Below are 22,712 nucleotides of genomic sequence, written 5' to 3' on the forward strand. Positions count from 1 at the left end.
AAGTGGCATCATATATACTGAGAATAACAGAGGGCCTAACACAGATCCCTGCGGCACTCCATAGTTTACTGGAGTTATGATCGATTTTTCTCCATTTAAATAGACAAAATGGTAGCGGTCAGATAAGTATGATTTGAACCAGCTTAATGCTTGTCCTTGAACACCAGTATAATTTTGTAGTCGATCTAAGAGTATTGTGTGATCTATAGTATCGAACGCAGCACTAAGATCAAGTAAAACTAGTATTGAGATACAGCCTTGGTCAGAAGCTAAAAGTAAATCATTTGTGATTTTAACGAGCGCAGTTTCAGTGCTATGGTGCGGCCTGAAAATCAAGCCAAAATCTTTTTTTTTGAGATGATAAATGAAAAAGGCGCAGTGTTCTATATTTCTTTCAAAATGAAGTAAAACGTGAATGTTCAGAAGATACCGTGTTATTCCCGACAAAGCTATTATGTACTTTTAGAACTTTAGAAATATTTCAGTACTTAAGTGATAATGTCAATTATTTTGATCAAATCATTATTTATTTTTTATTTGTGAGTAACATTCCTCTAAAGATCACTCCAAAACAAATGTTTGCACATGGTAAGGACATATTTATTTCAAAAAGAATTTTAAAAGTAATTCTACAGAACAATCATATTATATGACTTCAGTAGAGGCTCCCTTTGGGTTTGGGGGTTTCACTCTTCTTTGGCCTAAAACAAAATGAAGCACATTCATAAGTCATGTAAGTAATCAGTACATTTTCAAGAATAAGCTGAATACTACATATGTTTCTACTCTGTAAATGTGAGAACGCATCTACTGAGTACAGACTCTGAAATTATGCAACTGACCTTTCCAGCATCACGGCTCTTGACTCTGAGCTTGTTGACCTGAGACTCAGAAATGTCAGCACGCTCCTCAGCTTCCTCAAGCTCATGCTGCACCTTCCTCAACTTGGACAGGTGAGTGTTGGCTTGCTCCTCCTAAAGAGTAAAATTTTTACCATGCTTGTTAACTAAGCTGTGGAGCAGCAGTGATATTTCACCGGTAAATAAATTACTAATTAATTAATAATCAATGTGCAAAAATATATACATACCGCCTCCTCAGACTGCCTCTTGTAGACTTTGACCTTCAGCTGCAGCTTATCAACCAGATCCTGAAGTCTGTTGATGTTCTTCTTGTCCTCCTCAGTCTAAAAACAATTTCATAGATTTATTCTAAATATTTGACTATAAATGCATGTATGAATGACTCAATGGATTTAGTCAGACATGGTCGTACCTGATAAGAGAGCTCTTTCACTCTCCTCTCATATTTGCGGACACCTTTAACAGCATCAGCTCCACGTCTCTGCTCTGCTTCAACTTCAGCCTCAAGCTCACGGACCTTTGATAGCACATAAAAATTCTCAGACAAGTACAAGTGTAGTCATTGGGAACCTGAGATAATGCTTTAATTTTAAAATGATGTTTGTTGTGATCCCTTAAAAGTTCTCACCCTGCTCTCCAACTTCTGGAGTTGTTTCTTTCCTCCTTTCATGGCCAGACTCTCAGCCTCATCCAGACGGTGCTGCAGGTCCTTCACTGTGACCTCCAGATTCTTCTTCATCCTCTCAAGGTGAGAACTGGTGTCCTGCTCCTTCTTCAGCTCTTCTGCCATCATTGCAGCCTTTTGCATTAATACAGAAAGTCATTAGATCCACATTTTTCTAGTATGGAAACTTCTTTTGAAACATTTGGCAGCTACTGTTGCTCACATCAGTGATGGCCTTCTTGGCTTTCTCCTCTGCATTTCTGGCTTCCTGTACAGTGTCATCAACTTCACTCTGGACCTGAACAAGGTCAGCCTCAAGCTTCTTCTTGGTGTTCAGGAGACTTGTGTTCTACAAAATTAAAAGCAATAGTTTAACCATTTTGAAAGATGCTCTCAATTTCCTTCATTGTAAGTAGGGATTCTCCGATCAGGATTTTTGCAGCCGATCCTGATCATTCAGGCTTTACATAAAATGTAAGCTCTCTGTTGACTCCTTACATCCTGAAAGGCATTTTCTAAGTGGCATACTTTTTCATGCTTGACATGATGATTATTAGAAAGTATACATGACATGTCATGAAATCAAGTTTGATTTCACAATCATGTCAACTGCATCTGATCCAAATTCTGTGTTGTAATCTCAAAGCAATAAAAAGTTATGGCATTTAGAACCATGGTAGCCTTTTATAAAAAGTCCAAAAACCTCTCCAAACAAGTGATCTGAGTGTTTTACTGAACATAAGAACTACTTACATGTGTAAATGCCACAAAGCATAAAAATATCTATAATAACATAGAATAAGTAACAGGGTTCTCAAGTTTTATCAAAAGCTTGGAGTGAGATCACATGCGGTTAGGGGGGGAGCCCTAATGGAGCCCCGCCCCCGCCCGTCCGTCCCCGCCCCCCAATTTTACCCATTGTTCATAATTAACCAGCACAAATTGAAATTATAACAATTGGTAAATCTGATAAATGACAGAGCAATTAATCACATCAAATATACTCTTAAATGTTATATTTCAAAATTACAAATATACAAAAATATAACAAATTGCTCCAAACAGTTTGGAAAAACAAATCTTTTTGCATTTTGAATGTGTCTAGTCGTAATGGTATAATGATTTATTGTGTGGTGGGACATTGTGAACAAATGACATAGTATTAAGGTGTGTGTGTAAGTATGGCCTGGTAAACCTTACATTATGGGGACAAAATGTCCCCACAAGGATGGCAATATCCGAAATCCTTGTTCGTGTGGGGAAATTTTTTGGTCCCCATGAGGAAAACGGCTTATAAATCAAAAAAGTTATGTTTTTTTGAAAATGTGAAATTGCAGTAAGTTTTCTGTGATGGGTAGGTTTAGGGGTAGGGTTAGTGTAAGGGAATAGAATATACAGTTTGTACAGTATAAAAATCATTATGTCTATGGAAAGTCCCCATAAAAAATTAAAACACTACATGTGTGTGTGTGTGTGTGTGTGTGTGTACACAAGAGTACACACTGCAGCTTATGAAATGTGTTTTGTGTTGTAAGTGTTTGTTGCACATTTTGACGCCTTGATAACATTGATATATTTAATGTTCTGGCCTAAAAATGTTAGACGAGCTTTCTTAATTCCAACTTACCTTCTCCATCAAGACGTGTGTTCGCGTGATGTTGTTGGTTACTTAGTAACGAACGTACGGCGGCCGAGAATTTTCCGTCAACTTCCGTGTGTTCACGCCTATGGTTCGCGCATCTATGTAACGAACGCAATCTGGCCGAGATACGTGCTGGCGGCAGGAAACTTCACTTTGTGTGCCTGCGCTCGTATACAACGTTATATATAAAGCTTGCAGGACAACTTGGTTGGCATTGCCTTTTCAGCGTGAGAAATACACGGTGTGGCGTGTGAGCGTGTGAACTGGTTGAATTGCGTGTGTCTCACGGCCAATGCGTGAGACTTGAGAACCCTGAAGTAACAAGCAATAAGATCCCGAATGATGAGTGATGATCTTCCAGCGCTGTTTCTATGGCACACAGTAAATCTCCTGTCAATCTGAACGATCGAACCAATCAAAGTGTGCTCCACATCATCCCTATACCCACCATATCCAAGATCCAGTTTCCATTTTTTTAACTTTCAAATGACAATGGAAAAACTGTGTCATTATCGCGACACGATCAGATCCTGGAAGTCCTATAGCTTTAGCCAAGCAGCATGTCATGTATCTCCATAAGGATTTTCTTAAAGCTGCAGTTGGCAAGTCTGGCAGATTGAGGGGACTTAGGCAAAATTTTTAATGTTTACAACTCTCATGCCCCTCCCCCACTACAACCGAGCATTTTTTTTATTTTTGCAAAAAAAATAACAGGCTCTAGGCGGAGGTAGAAGCACAGGTTTTTTTCTAAAAGCGGCTGATTTATGTTGTTCTGTCGGAGCATAGTGTTGGTTTCAGTGAATATGATCAAAAAAATCTTGCTGAGTGCAGCTTTAAGAGCTACGCATCATGTTATGTTGTGTGGTCTCTTTGAATCAAGACAGCCTGTTCTAAATAAAGATGTGTGATTTACTATGTTTTACTGATGTTTTGCGAAGTTGCAAAACAAAATGTGGCACAAAAGCCTCATCTGTATACTGTTTACATGTTTACAACATTACTGTTTACCATTTTTATTATGTCAATAAATTGCGATCGGTTTGTGAAATCGGCCAAATTTAGTGACTACTTTAATTTGAGTCATAGAATGTGGATATCGGCCGATACCGATCTGCGGCTGATCGATCAGTTCATCCCTAATTATAAGAAACAAAATGCCCTTACCTGAGAGTGCAGCAGCCCAACACGCTCACTGGCGTCCACCAGCTCTTGTTCAGCCACTTTGCGGCCTCTCTCTGTCTGCTCCAGAGCAGCTCTCAGCTCCTCAATCTCAGACTGCATCAGAGTGTTTCTGCGCTCCACCATGGCCACCTGCTCCTTCATGTCTTCCTGTCCTCTCTGGGCATCATCAAGGTGCAGTTGGGCATCCTGAACATAACAATAGCTTTAGAATGAGCTTTCAATGTGCTTTCTGGTGCCCTGAACCTAACAAAAGTTAGATTATACAAACATATTACTACATCCCAAAGTCGAACAGAAGTCAAATACCTTGAGTTGTCCCTGAACGTTCCTGAGCTGTTTCTGGGCCTCAGCAGCCTGACGATTGGCGTGACTCAGCTGAATCTCCATCTCATTAAGGTCTCCCTCCATCTTCTTCTTGATTCTCAGGGCATCATTCCTGCTCCTGACTTCAGAGTCCAGAGTGCCCTGCATGGATTCAATGACTCTCTGGCTGTTCCTCTTGATCTGCTCCATCTCCTCATCCTTCTCTGCAAGCTTCCTGTCAATCTCACTTTTGACCTGATTTAGCTCAAGCTGGACACGAAGAATCTTGGACTCCTCATGCTCCAGGGTGCCCTATGAAATATAAAAACAACATGTAATTTCAGAATTAAAATAATATTTAACAACACAGTAAAATGGTTTGAGCAAGAATGACATATTAATCTCCAGATACTCACTTCGGCCTCTTCCAGGGCAGTCTGAATCTCTGACTTCTCAGTCTCCACTGTCTTCTTGGCCTTTTCCAGTTCATGGATGCTCTTACCAGTCTCACCTAACTGCTCTGTCAGATCTGAAATCTCCTCTACAAGTTATAAAGAAAATATTATCAACATAAATATATTGTGAATCACTACAGATTTAACACTCTAACACATTGAATCTTACGCTGCAGATTCTTGTTCTCTCTCTTGAGGGTCTCCAGCTGATCCAGACTCTCCTCATAGGAGTTCTTCATCTTGAACAATTCAGTGCTGAGTGAACGAGCCTCTTTCTGGGCACCTTCCAGCTCTGCCTGACCTTCCTCATATTTCTGCTTCCATTCTGCCAGGACCTTTGGTCCAGATATTTCAGGGTCAGGTTTCATATGTAACATGTTGAACAAAGCCCATTCTGGCCATGCTTTTCAAAGAGAAATTGATTGTACCTTGTCAAAGTTTCTCTGCTTCTTGTCAAGGTTAGCAGCCAAACCATTGGCTCTCTCCACATCAATCATGAGGTCCTCCACCTCACCCTGGAGTCTCTGTTTGGTCTTCTCCAGAGATGCACATTTAGAGTTTACTGCCTCAACTTGTTCCTCTGCCTCTTGCAGACGCTGAGCCAGCTTCTTTCTGTTATATTTTTTGTAACATTTAGTCAGAAGATGCATGCAATTGCACAAATTATTAACACATATCACTTCTTTTGATGTTCATACTTGGACTCTTCAAGCTCCTCAGTGCGCTGGATGGCATCAGTTTCATATTTGGTTCTCCACTGAGCAACCTCACTGTTGGCCTTTGACATTCCCCGCTGCAGCTCAGCCTTTGCCTCCTGCTCTTCCTCAAACTGCTCACGGAGCAGGTCGCAGTCATGACGGGCTGATTGCACAGCATGGGCCAGTGCGTTCTTAGCCTAAAGGACAAAGTCACATAATATACATTCATTCATTTAGCAGACACTTTTATCCAAAGTGACTTACAAATTAGCAATACAAAATATGATATTAACTTTATTGTATTACATTAACTTTGTTGTATAGTGTTGTATTAATTTTTTTGCATTATATTAGCTTTGTTGTGTAGTAAGTGGAAATTATGTATTTGTTTTCATTATGCTATATTACCTTAACCTCCTCTTCAATATGCCTCTTAAGCTCCTCGATTTGCTGAGTGAAAGCTTGTTTGCCTCTGGTGAGCTGAGAAACCAGAGCCTCCTTCTCCTCCAGCTGACGGCCAAACTCACCTGTATAGATTTAGATTCACTGTGTCAGATTGTGCTTTCTCTATCAGTTACTATCAAAACAAACTCTTTGAAAGCAAAATGTAAATAAGTGTGTTTTCTTCTGATAATCTTAATACACCACACTCGGTTACTGTTGGAATACTATTAATTTATTCATGATTGTCATTAGTTACCATTTTCAGTTTGAAGTCTTGCTCTTTGAGCACTGAGGTCATTTATCTGGCGAATGTTCTCATCATTCTTGGATTTTATTTCACTAAGTTGGTCCTCAAGTGTGCGGCACATCTTCTCAAGATTAGCCTGCAAATACAAAAGTCATTAGATAATTGAAAAACTTCAACATGTTATGTATTCTTTAAACTTTTAATTTCCTACTTTTCCTTTGGCAACAGCTTCCATGTTGCTGGAAAGATCGTCAATCTCCATTTTGAATTCGCTCTTCTCTTTCTCAAGCTTCTGCTTGACACGCTGCAGGTTGTCGATTTGCTCTCCCAGCTCGGCCACACTGTCTGCCTGCTTCTTGCGGAGGGCAGCAGCAGTAGCTTCGTGCTGTAGGGTGGACTCTTCAAGATCACGACGCAGCTTCTGGAATTCAGCTTCACGCTTCTTATTCATCTCGATCTGAGCAGCAGTGGCTCCTCCAGCCTCCTCAAGCCTCTCACTGATCTCCTCAAGTTCCCTGGAGAGATCAGCTCTCTGCTTCTCAACCTTGGCACGAGCAGCGCGCTCAGCCTCGATCTCTTCCTCAAGTTCCTCAATGCGGGCCTATGGTGGAAAGTAGTTAATTAGATTTTTATTGTTCAGCATTTAATTATATTGATTGTAATGTTGAAAAAATCTCAAAATACCTGAAGCTCCTTGATCTTCTTTTGGAGTTGAGCACCCAGAGATTGTTCATCTTCTATCTTGCTAAGCAGCTGGCTTGTTTCAAAGTCTTTCCTGTGGGTGTTCAACAATAAGTGGTTTGCAAAACAAAAACAAAACTTAACAATACTGTTTTCAAAGATTTTATGCTTTAATTACTTTTTTATTTTCTCCTCTGATTGCTGCTTGTCATTCTCCAGGTCCATGATGGACTCTTGGGCTAATTTCAGGTCTCCTTCAAGCTTTCTCTTGGCTCTTTCCAGGTCCATGCGGAGCTTCTTCTCTTGTTCAAGGGAACCCTCAAGCTACAGGACAATGATAAACAAATTTGTTCACAGCAAAAAAATAAAATAAATACAAAGCTAATTTGATGAATTAATAACATGTTTACATTATCAACTCACATCATCAACTTGCTGCTCAAGCTTTGTCTTGGATTTGGTCAGGGTGTTGACTTTGTCCTCCTCGGCCTGAAGATCATCCAGTGTCTGCTGATGTGACTCTTGGAGGGCTTTCTTCTCCTTCGTAAGCTTGGCAATGCTCTCATCCTGAGCTGCCATTTCCTCAGTCAAGTTCTTCACCTGTGTGATTTTTGTTCCAAATAAGCTTATGTTTTACACTTCATTTTCTATATTAACACATAAAACAGAGATTAAATCTAATCTTAAACCAACTCAATCTCCAACCTTATTCTCAGTGGCATGTTTCTCCTTCTCCACTTTAGCCAAGGTGAGCTCCAAGTCATCAATGTCTTTCTTCAGCTCAGAGCACTCATCCTCCAGTTTCCTCTTCTTGGCTGTCAGTTCAGCATTGATTTCTTCCTCATCCTCCAGTCTCTCAGTTGTCTCTTTGAGTTTAGCTTCAAGCTGGATTTTGCTTTTGATCAGACCCTCACACCTCTCCTCAGCATCTGAGAGATTCTCAGATTCCTGTTAAGAAAATAGGTTGATATATCATTGGAAACCACATTGCTCATTTTAACGTGTCAGACTGCAACTCATACTGTGTGTGAAGAAAATTTAGTGTTAAATTTAGTGTTAAATTTAGGGCAAGTTAACGCGACAATAATGCTTTAACAATTAACAAAACTGTAACAAAACAGTTAACGCTTAAAAAAGAAAAGAAAAAAAAAGTGACGTTAATGTAGGCTTTATTAGACGCTATGAATCACCCGTAGGTCAAGCCAGGGTTGCCAGATCTACGTTTTTTCCCTACATCAAACATTATTTGTAGCTCCTCCCATCCAATAATCGCAAAGAGCTTTGTGCTTTTGTTACTTCTGACAAGAAACAAAGTCTCAGCTTTCAAATTCTGTAAATTTTCTCACGAAATTCAAACAATTAAATGTGATGTGATAGATCGCTGTAACACCTCAGTTCAAGCAGCAGCGCAGAGCGCGAGTCTATTCTTCCACTTTAACATATCTTGAAAAACATGCATGAATCTCAGAAGGTATTCTGATTTCATATATAGTATACATATATACTATATTCATATACATAATGTTCATACATAATTCATATATGTATACAACTTACCAAAATCTGTATCATGACTCATAATCACTCAATCTGTGTTTCGACCACAGAAAGACGTCAATAAAACAGCTTGTGAACAATATAACTTAATGTTACATTTATCTCAGGAAAGTTATCAAGTTGTCACTCACAGTTTGTTAGTTAGCTATAAAAACACCAGAGAAGAGTTTATTTACTGTTAAATATATATGTATGTTTGAATAAATTTGCCATGAAGTGTTTATGAAAACTACTGTATAACGGAGTTGTACAAACATTTCAGCTTTTATTTGAGTGTAAATGGCCTATTATATCTGGATATAAATAGCAGTTGAATATAATAGCTCTGTTGTTCATTTAAAATTCTAATATCATAGTGTACCAAATGAGAAGGTTCCCTGTATTGTTTGCAGCATTATTTGGGAGAGATTTTTTTTCCTTAAGAAAAATCTAACTATTGGTATCAGTATTGGCATGGGCCGATATAATTTAGAATAATCAGCTATCGGTATCAGCAGAGAAATGTATTATCGGTGCATCTCAAAAAAATACTCACAGATGCTACTTGTAGCTGTAGATCATTTTTCTCTTGCAGCAGTGCTACCATCTTCTCTTCAAGTTCCTTCTTTTTGGCTTCAGCCTTGGCAAGATCTTCTTTGCATTTTACAAAGTCCTCTTTCATGTTTGCCAGCTCTTTCTCAGTTTCGGCACTCTTCAGTAGAGGCTTAACCTTGTAGTAAACCTTCATCCATGGCCAGTGTTTAACATTCATGAATGAACGGATGTTGTATTGGATGGTGTAAATGGACTCCCTGTGAAAAATTCATCATTAAATGGCATAATCATTATAATTATTTAAATTATAATTTGTTTGCACAGTTATTATTGATGTCATCTTTAATAATGACAATATTCACCTCCTCTCCATCATCTTCACAAATTCTCTCCTCATCAGATAACCACGGCAGAGAGCCTGAGTCATTGTGACCAGAGCAGCTAATTTCTCATCACGCATCTCCTCAAGAGTACCCAGAAGACCAGCTTTGAAGAACACCTGAATTTATGTAAAACAGTAAATCAAAAAATATTGATTTAACCTGTATAAGCTAAATGATCATTATCACCGAATCTTTGAAATTTGTAAAGCTAAATATGAACCTTTGTGGTTCCAAATCTGTACTCGTCATGATTAACGTCGATGGATCCCAGGAGTTTCTCACTGGCCTTCTTGTTATCCATAAACTGTCCCTCTGGGATAACACTGGCATTCAGCACCTTGTATCTATGGAAGATGGGAAGATTTATCAAAATGATTTATATCTTCTAATAAAGAGTCTCCAACAGGAAATTGTATTTTCATGTGGTGTCATTTATACCTCTGTTTGAAGTCACCATAGAGGATTCTGCTGGGAAAACCCTTTCTGCAGATTCTGATACCCTCCAGAACACCGTTACATCTCAGCTGATGGATAACCAGGAAGTTCTCCATGAGACCTATAATGAAGTTTACACCATCATATAAATTGAATGCCAGAATATCTGTAAACTTTTTAATACTTTACCTGGAGTCTTGGACTCATTGGGAATCAGGCAACGCACAAAGTGAGGGTGAGTGCTCCTCAAGTTGGTCATGAGTTTGCCCAAGTTCTCCTGTGAAGAATAGAAAGGGGTTGCCATGCTTTGTATTTCTTTTTTTCTTCAAATACAGAAATATTGCTGTGATGTCATCTCTATACATACCCTGAACTGGGAGGACACAGTCTGCATGGAGCCACCCTTCTTCTTGCCTCCTTTTTTACCAGTCTCTATAGAGATAAAGATACAAAAGAACATGTATAAATGCAAAAACAAGAAAGAAAGTGCAAAGCTAAATAAAAATTTGGTTAAATAATTTTTTTCTTTACCCTCAACAACAGGTGGGTAGAGAGTAGCCAGCAGTTTGACAGAAGACTTCTGGTACAGCTGCACAGCAGACTCATTCAGTGGATCCTTGTTCTTGTCCAGCCAGCCAGTAATGTTGTAGTCCACAGTTCCAGCGTAGTGAACCAGGGAGAAGTGGGCTTCAGCCTTTGGCAGGCTTTGGTTTCTGGAAAGCATTGTTCTTGCCAAGATGCTGATCATATAGCTTGTTCTTGAAGGAAGTGTCTGAAGCCTTGGGGAACATGCACTCCTCTTCAAGAATGGAGAAGATACCCATGGGCTGTTTATAAAAGAATGTTGTTTAAGTATTACAATTTTAAGATTTCAAGCATAGAAATTGGAAATGAATAAGTTCATAAACCAGTAAAAACCTTCTCAATGAGCTCAATGCAAGCAGCCAAGTCCATGCCGAAGTCAATGAACTCCCAAACAATGCCCTCCTTCTTGTACTCCTCTTGCTCCAGCACAAACATGTGGTGGTTGAAAAACTGTTGCAGTTTCTCATTGGTGAAGTTGATACACAGCTGTTCCATGCTGTTGTACTGGAGGAAGAAACAGAAACATTTACTGACTTCTGAATATCACTCAATGCGCCATTAAAAAAGAGATAAAAGAATCATTCTTACATCAAAGATCTCAAAGCCAGCAATATCCAGCACACCAATGAAGAAGTTTCTTTGTTGTTTTGTGTCCAACATCTGGTTGATACGAATGACCATCCACAAGAACATCCTCTCATAGATAGATTTGGCCAAGGCGCTAACAGAGTTGTACACCTGTAAGTACAATAGAGTGGATATTATTCTGCTTCTGCAATAATTAGCCAGAATTTGAGGTTAAACACATGGCATGCTGGAAATGTTACTATACCTGTGGCACGGTCTGGCCTTTGGTCACAAACTCATTTCCGACCTTGACTCTGGGGTAGCACAAAGCCTTCAGCATATCAGCAGAGTTCAAACCCAGAAGATAGGCAACTTTGTCAGCCTCTGCAATTAAAAAAGTTGCACAAAAATCCATCCCTTTTCTTGCCTTGAAAACTAAATGAAAACCATCCTTTTCCTTGTGAAAATAGAAATAAGGATCTCTCCATTCAAAGCACTGCATGTTATGACACATATTAGTACAATGTAGTCTCACCTTCTGTGCCATCAGGCTCAGCCTGCTCCTCACGCTGCTTCTGCTTGAACTTCATGTTGCCATGATGAAGCACAGCTCCAGTGAACTTGTAGATCCCCATTTTCTCCTCATTAGTAAAGCCCAGAATGTCAATAGCAGTCTGAAAATTACAGAGAAGAATGCGCTCTAGGATCTTTTCTGCCATATATAAACATACAGTATGTCAGTATTCAAATAGCAATGACTCACATCAGTAGCAACCAGCTCCTCTTTATCATCAATGCTGGCCACTGTGATCTGACCCTGACTGCACATAGGGTAGTCATAGGGGTTGGTGGTGATTAGCGTCATTTCTGTAAAATACACAGATTTTTTTAACCCTTTGATGCACAACATGGGTCTAAAAAGACCCGACTGAGTTTTCATTTTCTATATCTTTGCAAAAAATTAATTTCATCATTCAGTATTCCAGGTATTCCTCAATTAACTTGTTTTAGATTATTAAAAATCCTAATTGAAATTTTTCATTTCTTTCTTTTCGAATAAAAATCGTTTTTGTATCGCAACCCTTCTAATGCGCAACATGGGTCTAAAAAGACCCGTATTCATTTCCTATGTTATTTCAGTGATGGCTGAGTGTTTCTTTGCTGAATCTTTAAAAGATATGTTTTTTTTTTTTTTTTCTTATTCCAGGTATTCATTAAATATCTTGTTTTTGATTTCCACAAATCATTATGTTAATGTTTCCTTTCTTACTTTATAAACAAACACAGTTTTTGTATTTCTACATTTTTTTTACATACATGGGTCTAAAAAGACCCGTATTCATTTCCTATGTTATTTCAGTGATGGCTGAGTGTTTCTTTGCTGAATCTTTAAAAGATATGTTTTTTTTCTTTTCTTTTTTTTCTTTCTTATTCCAGGTATTCATTAAATATTTTGTTTTGGATTTCCACAAATCATTATGTTAATGTTTCCTTTCTTATTTTATAAACAAACACAGTTTTTTTTATTTCTACATCAATTTTACATACATGGGTCAAAAATGACCCATATATAAACCTTTGATATTTGCACATTTTTGCAAGTAGGAAGATTTACTGCAGAATATTATTCACCTGCCACACATTTCACAACTCAACACGGCTGCTTTTGTATATTTGATGCAAGTCTTATTTTATTTTAACCACAGAAAATATTTTATATTTTGTAAAAGATGGACATAATATTTGAATATTAGGCTATGGTTACCTTGACCTTGTAATCCTACTGAGAAATTACTTGTGAGAAGGAGAAACATGTCCAATACTATGAGCTAGCTAGCTGGTGACATATTCTAGCTAGCTAATGTTAGCTACACTAAAAAAAAGATTGTATTTTAAAGCTTATTTACATGTAGAAGGCCTAACAGTTCATAATCCTTCATATGCTGAAATGATTCAATGTTTTAAGAGTTTAGGTGTCATTTGTCATTTGTGAGGCATGTAAGCACTAAGATGGCAATTTGAGATGCCGCTGTACCAGTGTGATTTTATTTTGTTTGTTGTATTTTCTTTTATTTGATCACATTCACCTCAATTCAATACACTTACACAGTTCAATTTCAGTGTTATCAGTTATCTATGATATGTGAATGCCAGAGGTGTATAGTCCAGAGGTCAGAAAGTAAAAGTCCTGCCATATTATTCCACCCATGACCTCAGACAGCTGATTTCACTAATTAGTTCTACCTACTGGCTGAAAAACTGCTAATTAGGTGGTGTAATTAGGCTAATTCAGGTGATTGGAACAAAATACTGAGGAGGACCTTTACTTTCTGAACCTGGACTTTACACCTTTGGTGATTGCTATGTTAGAGAAAGTGGCAAATAAACATTTCAAGTGTTAAATGTGTTGTCTAAATGACTGCTAAAATGATTAATTTGACAAAATGTTGTCTTTATTCTTTTGTTTTATCATGCTTGATAAGTAAATTTGATAGAGTAACACAAAACCTAGAAAAAATTCAAATAAAAAATTTTGGTAATTGAAAACAAGACATTTTTAATATTTATAAATCATGGAATTTATAGATCATGGAATATTAAATGCTTAAATAAATTGATCTCAAAAGATAAAAAAAAAAAAAAAAGTCCAGCCATGCATGAAATAACATAGGAAATGAATACGGGTCTTTTTAGACCCATGTTGTGCATTAGAAGGGGTTTCCATAGCTTGCGCATCAAAGGGTTAAACAGTGTCTTACAATATTATCTGCCATTTAACACTGAATGAAATGTGTGCACCTACCAAGCAGCTCAGGCTTATGGTTGGTCATCATCTGGTAGAAGATGTGGTAGCCTCTCTCATCTGGAAGCTGGAATGTCACTCTAGACTTCTCCAGCAGATCTGTTGAGAGAATGTACTTGAGTCACAATCATCTGAAGAGTGACAGATAAAGACAAATGTTCAGGATGGATCAATTAAATCGTGTCCACCTACATGTCTCAATGTCAGCACTAGCCAGTTTTCCAGTGGTGCCGAAGTGAATTCTGATAAATTTACCCTGTTTGAAACCAAATAGCACAATACATAAATAATCTCTTTATATAAAATTCTGTATAGAAAAATCCAACACAATTGACTAACTATTATTGTAAATAAAAAGTGGTTCACTTACAAAACGAGAGGAGTTGTCATTTCTCACAGTCTTGGCATTACCATAAGCCTCAAGCAGAGGGTTGGCAGCAATGATCTGGTCCTCAAGAGAGCCCTGTGATGTTTGAAGGGTTTTCAATTATTCATTTTTATAGTCATTTCATGACTAAACACTATTTATAGGCATTTCACAAATTCACATTTCATGTGAGATGAGTGTAAATCACCATCATTCAAAATAATATGTATATAGTTTAATATCTCATACCTGCATTTTGCCAGGAGTGGAATCTTTCTTCTTTTCACCACCTGCCACTGCAACTGTGGCAAAGTACTGGATGACACGTTTGGTGTTCACAGTCTTTCCAGCACCAGATTCTCCACTGGTTTATGAGAGATTATAGAAAACAGAAGTTTAAAAGACATGTAGACTTTTCAAAGTATATTCAGAAGTTCATTCTTAAATTCTGTTTTGTAAATATCTCCATATAGATTTGCCATTTACATTATACTTTAATTTTTGTCATGGTCTGAGATTAAATGAAAATACTTACGTAATCAGGACAGACTGGTTTTCTCTATCTGTTGATTGTAATGTGTAAAATATCCGATAAATATTTATTATATTAACAGCATCATCTAATTCACCTTAATTAATTCTATAGAATTAAATTCCATAATGTCTTACCAGTCAGCATGAACTGATATGCGTTGTCAGAGACAGAGAAGATGTGGGGTGGGGCCTCCATACGCTTTTTGCCTCTGTAGGCAGACACCACTTCTGCATCATACACTGGGAGCCACTTGTAGGGGTTCACAGTTGCGCAGAAGAGTCCAGAGTAGGTCTGAAATGAGCAGAGACATGGTCAGATTGCAACAACACAGAAAAAAATAACTTAAATGCTTTTTTATGTTGTTTCAGAATTTACGTAGATCATCCATGCAGCATAACGCTCTTTGAGGTTATACAGCACAGAGGCTTCATTGAGATGGGTCATCATGGCCATGTCCTCAATCTTGTCATACTTGGGAGGATTCATTGGGTAGACGTCATCCTCCTTTACTGTTCTCTCCTTTAAATTTGATAAATTAGAAATTAGATATAAAAGAAAACAATGTAATAAATAATTGAATGAGCATCTACATTAAGTGGAAATTAAAACTCACCTCCTTAGTGTCAAGCAAAATAACTGTGGCTTTGCCACCCTCTTTGCTCTTGACTGTTCCCTTGAGGTACAATTCTTTGTCATCAGCCACATAGCAGGCAGTCTTGGCATCAAACGGTTTGTTCTGAGCCTCAATTCTCTCTTTCTCAGGCTTACGAAGGTAAATGGCAGCCTTGCCATAAACGGCCATCTCCGCGTCTGTACTCATGGCGGCGACTTACTAAAATTTGGATAAGAAACATTGACATGAATCAATAAAATAAGTATTGATAATCAAACATACTGTCCACAAACAGTATTCATAGAGGGTCTCATGTAGTTAAGGTCTTTATAGAATATTAAAGTGAAAAGGCCTATTCAAATGTAAAAAGTGTGAACACAATAGTCCTTAATTTATGGCGTCTCTAATGAAATCATCTGTCACAATATGCATTTTGTTGATACGTTCTAATACATAAAAAAACTGCATTAACAAATTAAACAAAACTTTTTCAGCACTTGTCTTTTGTTTCAGTTATGTACCACTTGTTATATCAGTTATATACCACAGTGTCCATATTTATAAAAAGTGTCAAGAGTCCCACTTAAAATCTGCCAAAAGACAAGTATAAAATTCTTAAGTAATTTATCAAAAAAACCAAAAAAAAAAAAAACAACAACAGCACATCTACAATAAACTAGAGTCTACGTGCATCTGAAAACATGCTAATATTCAACCACGTCTTTTTAATGCAGTAATGCAGTGTGTTGCTACCACCTACCTTCCTCCTCTTGAAGACCAGATGAAATTTTAACACCCTGTAAAGGAATTCAGTAAAAAAAAAAAAACTACATTTAGGCATATATGGTAATAATATCTTTTAAAAGACTTTTTATGTCATATCAGTTCACTTAGTATGACCTCTTACTAATAACAACATCAAATGCTAAGTATTTCAGCTTCTTACCACAAGCAGGAACTCCTCTAGGCTCCTATGAGACTGGCTGTGCTCTCCTCAAAACTTATATTGAGGTCAATTTGCACACTAAGCAGAGGCTATAAATGGATAAGCTTTAGAGTCCTAATTTATGGTAAGAAGCTACACCTATTCTCAGTCATCAACAGATATGACATCATTTTACACATCAGTTATAGGTATCACATACATTTGACAATGCAATAGTTTGATAATGTGTCCATATTTTGAATAAATTACATGATATTCATGGTCATAATCATATATATATATATTTTTTTTACATATTTTTAAATATCTTTTTACATTTATACTTCATAAATATTTCATTTTTAATTGACTGACAAGAAAAAAATCCTTTTAAAAAATCTGCATCTATTGATTTTAATTTGTGGGGAATTATTTTCATTTGCAGATTAAATTGGAATAATATTAAAACAAACATATAAAGACACATTTGATATCTAATATCTTTCACAAAGACAAGCACGTATAACACAAATGGCCATATAAGTGATTGACTGCATGGAAGATTGCCATCCAAGCTGTCCCATAAAAAATACCATGATAGTTCACTCCCAGTGTATGAGTACGAGTGTCTATTTATACCTAATGCTTTTTATGATTGGGATGGGTAGACTATATTACTCAATGAGGGGAAAGATTCAGTGATTTGTCCATTTGCTTTGTCGTGAACACTGCTGTGTTTCCATTATTATTTCTGTTTATTGCAATGTTTCCATATTTTAATGTTAGATATCTTTAAACTTAATTAGAAGTGGTACAACAATTTGGACTCATTCAAAGTTTATACTTATGAGCAGTAACCTTTTTATTTTGGGCATTTCATGTATGCAGCACTTGCCAAAATTGGAGGTGACTGGTAAGGGGTTAACATGAATTTTAAGTTAACATGGAACAAATAACAAAGTATTGTTGCAATTAGTGATCACAACAGTCAAGAACGTCTAACCTCAAATGCCAGAGATATTATCATGTATGAATAAAAGGAACGTCTCGGTTACGTATGTAATCCTCGTTCCCTGAGTAGGGAACGGAGACGTTACGTCGTGACGACGAATGGGGTTTCGCTTAGAAAGCCTCTCATCTTCGAGAAATAAAACAAGCCAATGGCAAAGAAATGCCATGGTTCTGCGGAATTTGCATTGCGTAACTCTGCCTTACCTCATGGGTATATAAGGAAGTACGCTGGCAACATACAGATATGTTTCTTCGCTGAGGAGCCAAGACTGAACTCCGGCGTTCCAGCGGTACAGCGGAAGTGGCAGGGAGACGTAACCCTTTCGTGGTCACTAAGAGTTACGGCTCGGCTGTCTTCCAGTGCCCTGCGAAAGTCTGAGATCCCTGTCGTGAGACTAGCATGGACGAAGAACTCCTACTTAACACAGGAATACCAAGGTACACTGGGAAGCATATCTCAGTGGAAATATGCAATCAGTGCCAGTCCGAAAGGGGGGGACATCCACAGAATACACATATGACCCGGGAGGGGGCTGCATATGGAGAATCACTGGGGTGTCCAGCCGCAGGTGGAATATTTCAACCCCTTGGCTTGCCAAGACACATGCTCAGAGAGGCTTACAGTGGAAATACACATGTGGGGGTCGCCCAGAGGGGGAACCATGCACATGGCGGCACCTAGCCAATTGCGAAAGCTGCCGGTGGCATAACTCTGGCGTTGACGTCAACAGTGCTGGAGGAACTCAGGGCTTCTCGGGGAGGCGCACCTGAGGAGAATAATCACACGTATCCATTACGTGGAGTGGAATGGTCAGCAAGCGAAGACACCTGAGCGGGTCCTATTACCGGCTGGTTGAAGCGAGTACGTGAGAGGACACTGGCTCCACTCGGAGGTTATAGAACCTGGCGAATGTGTTAGGTGTCGCCCAGCCTGCAGCTCTGTAGATGTCTGTTAGCGAGGCGCCATGTGATAGAGCCCAAGAGGAGGCCACACTCTGGGTGGAGTGGGCCTTCACCCCAATGGGGCACGGTCGACCTTGCTGCTGGTATGCCAAAGCAATGGCGTCCACTATCCAGTGAGACAACCTTTGCTTGGAGAGAGCCTTTCCCTTCAGCTTCCCACCATAACAGACAAAGAGCTGGTCTGAGGTCCTGAAACACTACGTTCTGTCTACGTAAGCACGGAGGGCGCGTACTGGACAGAGCAGTGCCAAGGCTGGGTCTGCCTCTTCCAAGAGCAGTGCTTGCAGGTTCACCACCTGGTCTCATTTAACCCTCTGGGGTCAGCAAACGCACTGGCGCGTTTTGCTGGATTTTCTTCACATAGTAGCACAATAAACTTAAATTACACCGTCACAGGGACTACATTAGCACAAGTGCTACAACCTGGTAAAATACATCTCTCCTTTTTAAGGTTAATGTATATTTTACATTGTCCCTGTTCAAAAAAAAAAAAAAAAAAAAAAGTATGGTCATACAGAAAAAATAAATATGAAAAAGAATCTGTGAGATGTCTACTTTTTTATGTGTCCACCTACAGTCAAAACAAAACATAGTGCTTTTGTAAAATAAAGAAAATAAACAGGGTATGCTTTCTGCCTCTCCGTCTCTGTGAACTTTTTTTCTTGAGCACGTCTATAAACTGAAACAAAACTCAGCGAATACTTGTCACACATTTATGAGCCATATATCTTTATAAACGTTTAAGTGTGTACTTTTAAATGATCGGATTCAAAATGAAAACAAATATTCTCTGTTTAAGTAATCTGTATAAAACCAACAAGATGTCCAGTTTCTCAAACGCTTGTTTATTAGTTTTAATGTGACCACGCCTACGCGCGCAAAAGAGATTGACATGCAAATCTCCACATTAAGTAACGCGAACGCGCTCATTACCTCAAAAACAAAGCACCAAACTTCATCAGTCCTCTGATTTTCGTAAAGTTTGGAAGACAAGCTGTGAGCATACATTGGATTTACCTCAGAAGAAGAAGAACTCGATTTGAAGACAAGAAAGATTTTAAGGTAAGAAATGGATTCTGAATTATATTAGTTAGTGTTATTGCTGTATAAACTTCACATTGCAGTTGAACTGTTGCTAGACTAAAATGAATGAAATCGACAGAAACATGTTGAAATATGACCTATAGACAGGCAGGCTACCTTTCAGTGCGAAATTTATATTCATGTACAACACAAGGATGTTTTTATGTTCGATAATAAAACACCATGATATAAAAGTAGGCTAGTGTGAGTGTTTACTCTAATATAGTGAATATTATAATGTTTAGACCCGGGTTTACTGTTAAATATGGTGTTTGTGGATATCTGCTCAAACGTATGGATATGAATACTATGGTAACAATAATGTTTCATAGTTTGGAACGGCTCGATCGCTCCAGTAAATGTTCTCTGCACTCTGCAGTCAGTTGCGTTGTGCATTTGAAAAGCAAATGCACCAAACATTAGGCTTCATGTTTTTACTCCAATCTCATTTCATAACGTCATAACGATTGTAAACATTTGAACTAATATATGATAATCAATATATTTGTCTCTAGTGTGTTACTGAAGTGTTAATTTTTAACGACTGATAGGCCGCCTGCTACAGGTTATTGTTATTATCATTTTATGCAGCACTGCACGTATATGCCTACAAGGCACAACAAACCTGGTGTTCATTTTATATATATATATATATATATATATATAGCACCTGATTGGGTCATTAGGGGAGGGTCTTTGTCTTTCTCAGGTGTGAAACCCATCAATATTCATGATGTGTTCACGCCTACTCGCATATAGCTTTCTTACACAAAACATGTCTTACAAATTTTAAATCAATATATAGTCTTATCTGAATGAGTAGTGTAGCGTTTATACGCCCACGTATAAATATTAGGGCTGTCCCCGACTATGGATTTTCATAGTCGAATCAGAATCGTCATGTCTTGCCTATAGTCGACTAATAGTCGAATCATGTGTATGGGGGCGGGGCTTTAACGTTTCAAAGCCGCGATGTACAGAAAATCACACAAAGATATAGAAGAAAATTTATAAAAACATTTTGGATCAATAAAACTAAGAAATAACATAACTCCAGAAAGGCCACACTGCAGACAGGATTTGCATTTCACATGCAAATCAAATTAAATCGGCTAAATTACCTGTGCGAGCAGGCCAGCCTACAGCACAACATCGATGCACCGAAAAAATAAACAATTAATTTACTAAAATTAAATTAGAACAGAATAGGCCTATACCTTTCTAATAAATAAAAAATACAAAACGAAATAAATTAGAATCAAGTCACAAGATGAGGAGCAAATGTGTGCAAAATGCCTAAAGTGCAGGGGAACATATATTCAAAACACAAGCCACAAATAGTTAGATTAGATAACCCTGACAGATTAATAAATAAAATAAAAATAAAGAAATTATTAAAATAACGATAGTAGCCAGAATTTTCAACTTTGTCTTTTTAACTGCAGAAACAACAATAAATGCTAAACTGGAGTGGCAGTCTTTTTAGCTAAAAATGTTCACAGCATCCAAAAATCAAATTAGAACCGGCTGAAAAGTTTTGAAATCACTTGTACCCTACCTGATCGAGAGAACAAATCCAGCCTTTCACTCTGTCTGTGTCCGTTGGAGTCTTTTCAAATTGTGCGCGCGGATAAAATACATTCTAACGTGAAACCCAGTCTATGCGTGAAACGTGTTAACGTTGGCCGGCAGAAGTGCGATAATGGTTTTCCTGATGCTAAATCCAGCCTTGGAGAATATCCTTTCTGATGGTGTACATCCACACTTTAGATTTTCTTATCCCAGACATTGTTAAAGATTTAAATCCTTGCCGCGAAGACGCTCCTCTGTCGGTCACGGATCGAAAGTGAAACTTAAATCTGTCACGGGTGTTTGGATTTATTCACGCACGTTACATTTTTTTTATTAAAAGCTTCTTTCTTTGCACATTTTTATATACAGCATTATCATAATAGGCTGAATATTAACGTATTGACATAAAAGCTAGTTCTATGTGAAATTGAGCGCCCTCATATAGCCAAAGTGGCATGATCCTCGTTTCATAACACCTCTGCGAAGATTCGACCATGAGATCGGTAGTCGAATCAGGCTCCTCCTATCGAAGCATCGAATCTTCGACTATTCGGGGTCACCCCTAATAAATATCATTAATTATTTTTCATAACGGATTATGAATAATAATTAATATTTTAATTATTTTCAGAATTTACCGTAGCAGAATCAATAGTATGATCATTTTATCAGTTCATCCAATGAACAGAAAGCATAAACAAGTATCAACTCTAGGAAATATAATATCTTCCTGGCCAAGAAAGAATTAATCCCCAGCTAACAATAAATTACGAAGTAAATTAAGGGTAACAGCATAGGTAACTTAAATCGAAGTTCAAGACAATAAATCTGATAAGCACACACGAGTAATCTCTTTTAAATACAAACAATACTTTATTGATTATATAGGCTACTAACACATAAAACTAATATCTAACACAAACACACGCATACACATTCACACGAGTTGCAGAAAGAAAGAGAGAGAGAGAGAGAGAGTTTTAAGAGATGAGAAGATGAAATCCCAAGTTTCTATGCACTAATAAGACACAACCTGAATGAACCATCAAACATTAATTTAACCCTTCTATCGTTTTAAGACAGGTTATTAAATGTATCAATACACCAGTTCAGCTTTAAGTCTGGAGGTACTTGCTTGTACTTTGCGTTCCTTTTTGGGAATTCCTTTTGTTGCGTAAAAGGGGGTTTCCCGGTCCGTTCCTTGGCTGGTCTCCTCGTGCCTGATGTCTGCGGCGTTCCAGTCACGTGGTGTGCTGGAGCTGCTGAATGAAAAGTCTTTGAAGTTGAAAGCGTGCGTTGCAGCCGTGAATCGCTGACCGAAACTTTGCCGCAAAACTTTGCTTAAAACCGAGACTTTCAATCGGAAAAGAAATGATGACTCAGAAAAGAAAGGAAATTGAGAGGAGAGTATAGGCTAGTAAGATGGCTTGGATAAAGCTGTTGAACCCGTTCTTCTGATCTTAATTTGGGTTCCTTCTGCTCCGTCTGTTACATGTTTGCTAGTCTGGTTTAGATCTTCATCTTTTTCTGCCCATCTTTGTTCTGCCTTTGTTGAGAGTTCTTCTAAAACTTCGTTTGGGTCTTAAGACTTTAACCCTTT

General features: G+C 38.0%; 1 pseudogene across 1 annotated transcript; it reads right to left on the reverse strand.

The window, feature by feature from the left end:
- Positions 1-512: 512 nt before the first annotated feature.
- Positions 513-16,533, reverse strand: LOC311294055 (myosin heavy chain, fast skeletal muscle-like; annotated as a pseudogene). The gene is made up of 41 exons (XR_014630288.1): positions 16,505-16,533; positions 16,319-16,355; positions 15,559-15,777; positions 15,321-15,464; positions 15,080-15,236; positions 14,946-14,973; positions 14,660-14,774; positions 14,414-14,506; positions 14,236-14,299; positions 14,044-14,142; positions 12,004-12,107; positions 11,776-11,914; positions 11,506-11,624; positions 11,262-11,411; positions 11,007-11,177; positions 10,620-10,915; positions 10,456-10,520; positions 10,278-10,365; positions 10,092-10,209; positions 9,874-9,997; positions 9,633-9,769; positions 9,272-9,527; positions 7,885-8,127; positions 7,603-7,779; positions 7,358-7,503; positions 7,183-7,273; positions 6,710-7,099; positions 6,508-6,634; positions 6,216-6,334; positions 5,808-6,004; positions 5,538-5,721; positions 5,279-5,444; positions 5,071-5,195; positions 4,658-4,966; positions 4,334-4,537; positions 1,751-1,876; positions 1,492-1,662; positions 1,276-1,380; positions 1,091-1,186; positions 843-974; positions 513-701 (listed from the first exon to the last, which is right to left on the reverse strand). The product of XR_014630288.1 is annotated as a myosin heavy chain, fast skeletal muscle-like (transcript).
- Between the last annotated feature and the right edge of the window lie 6,179 nt (positions 16,534-22,712).

The sequence above is a fragment of the Rutilus rutilus genome (genome assembly GCF_951802725.1).
Source record: "Rutilus rutilus genome assembly, chromosome: 7".
In the NCBI taxonomy this organism is placed as follows: Eukaryota; Metazoa; Chordata; class Actinopteri; order Cypriniformes; family Leuciscidae; genus Rutilus; species Rutilus rutilus.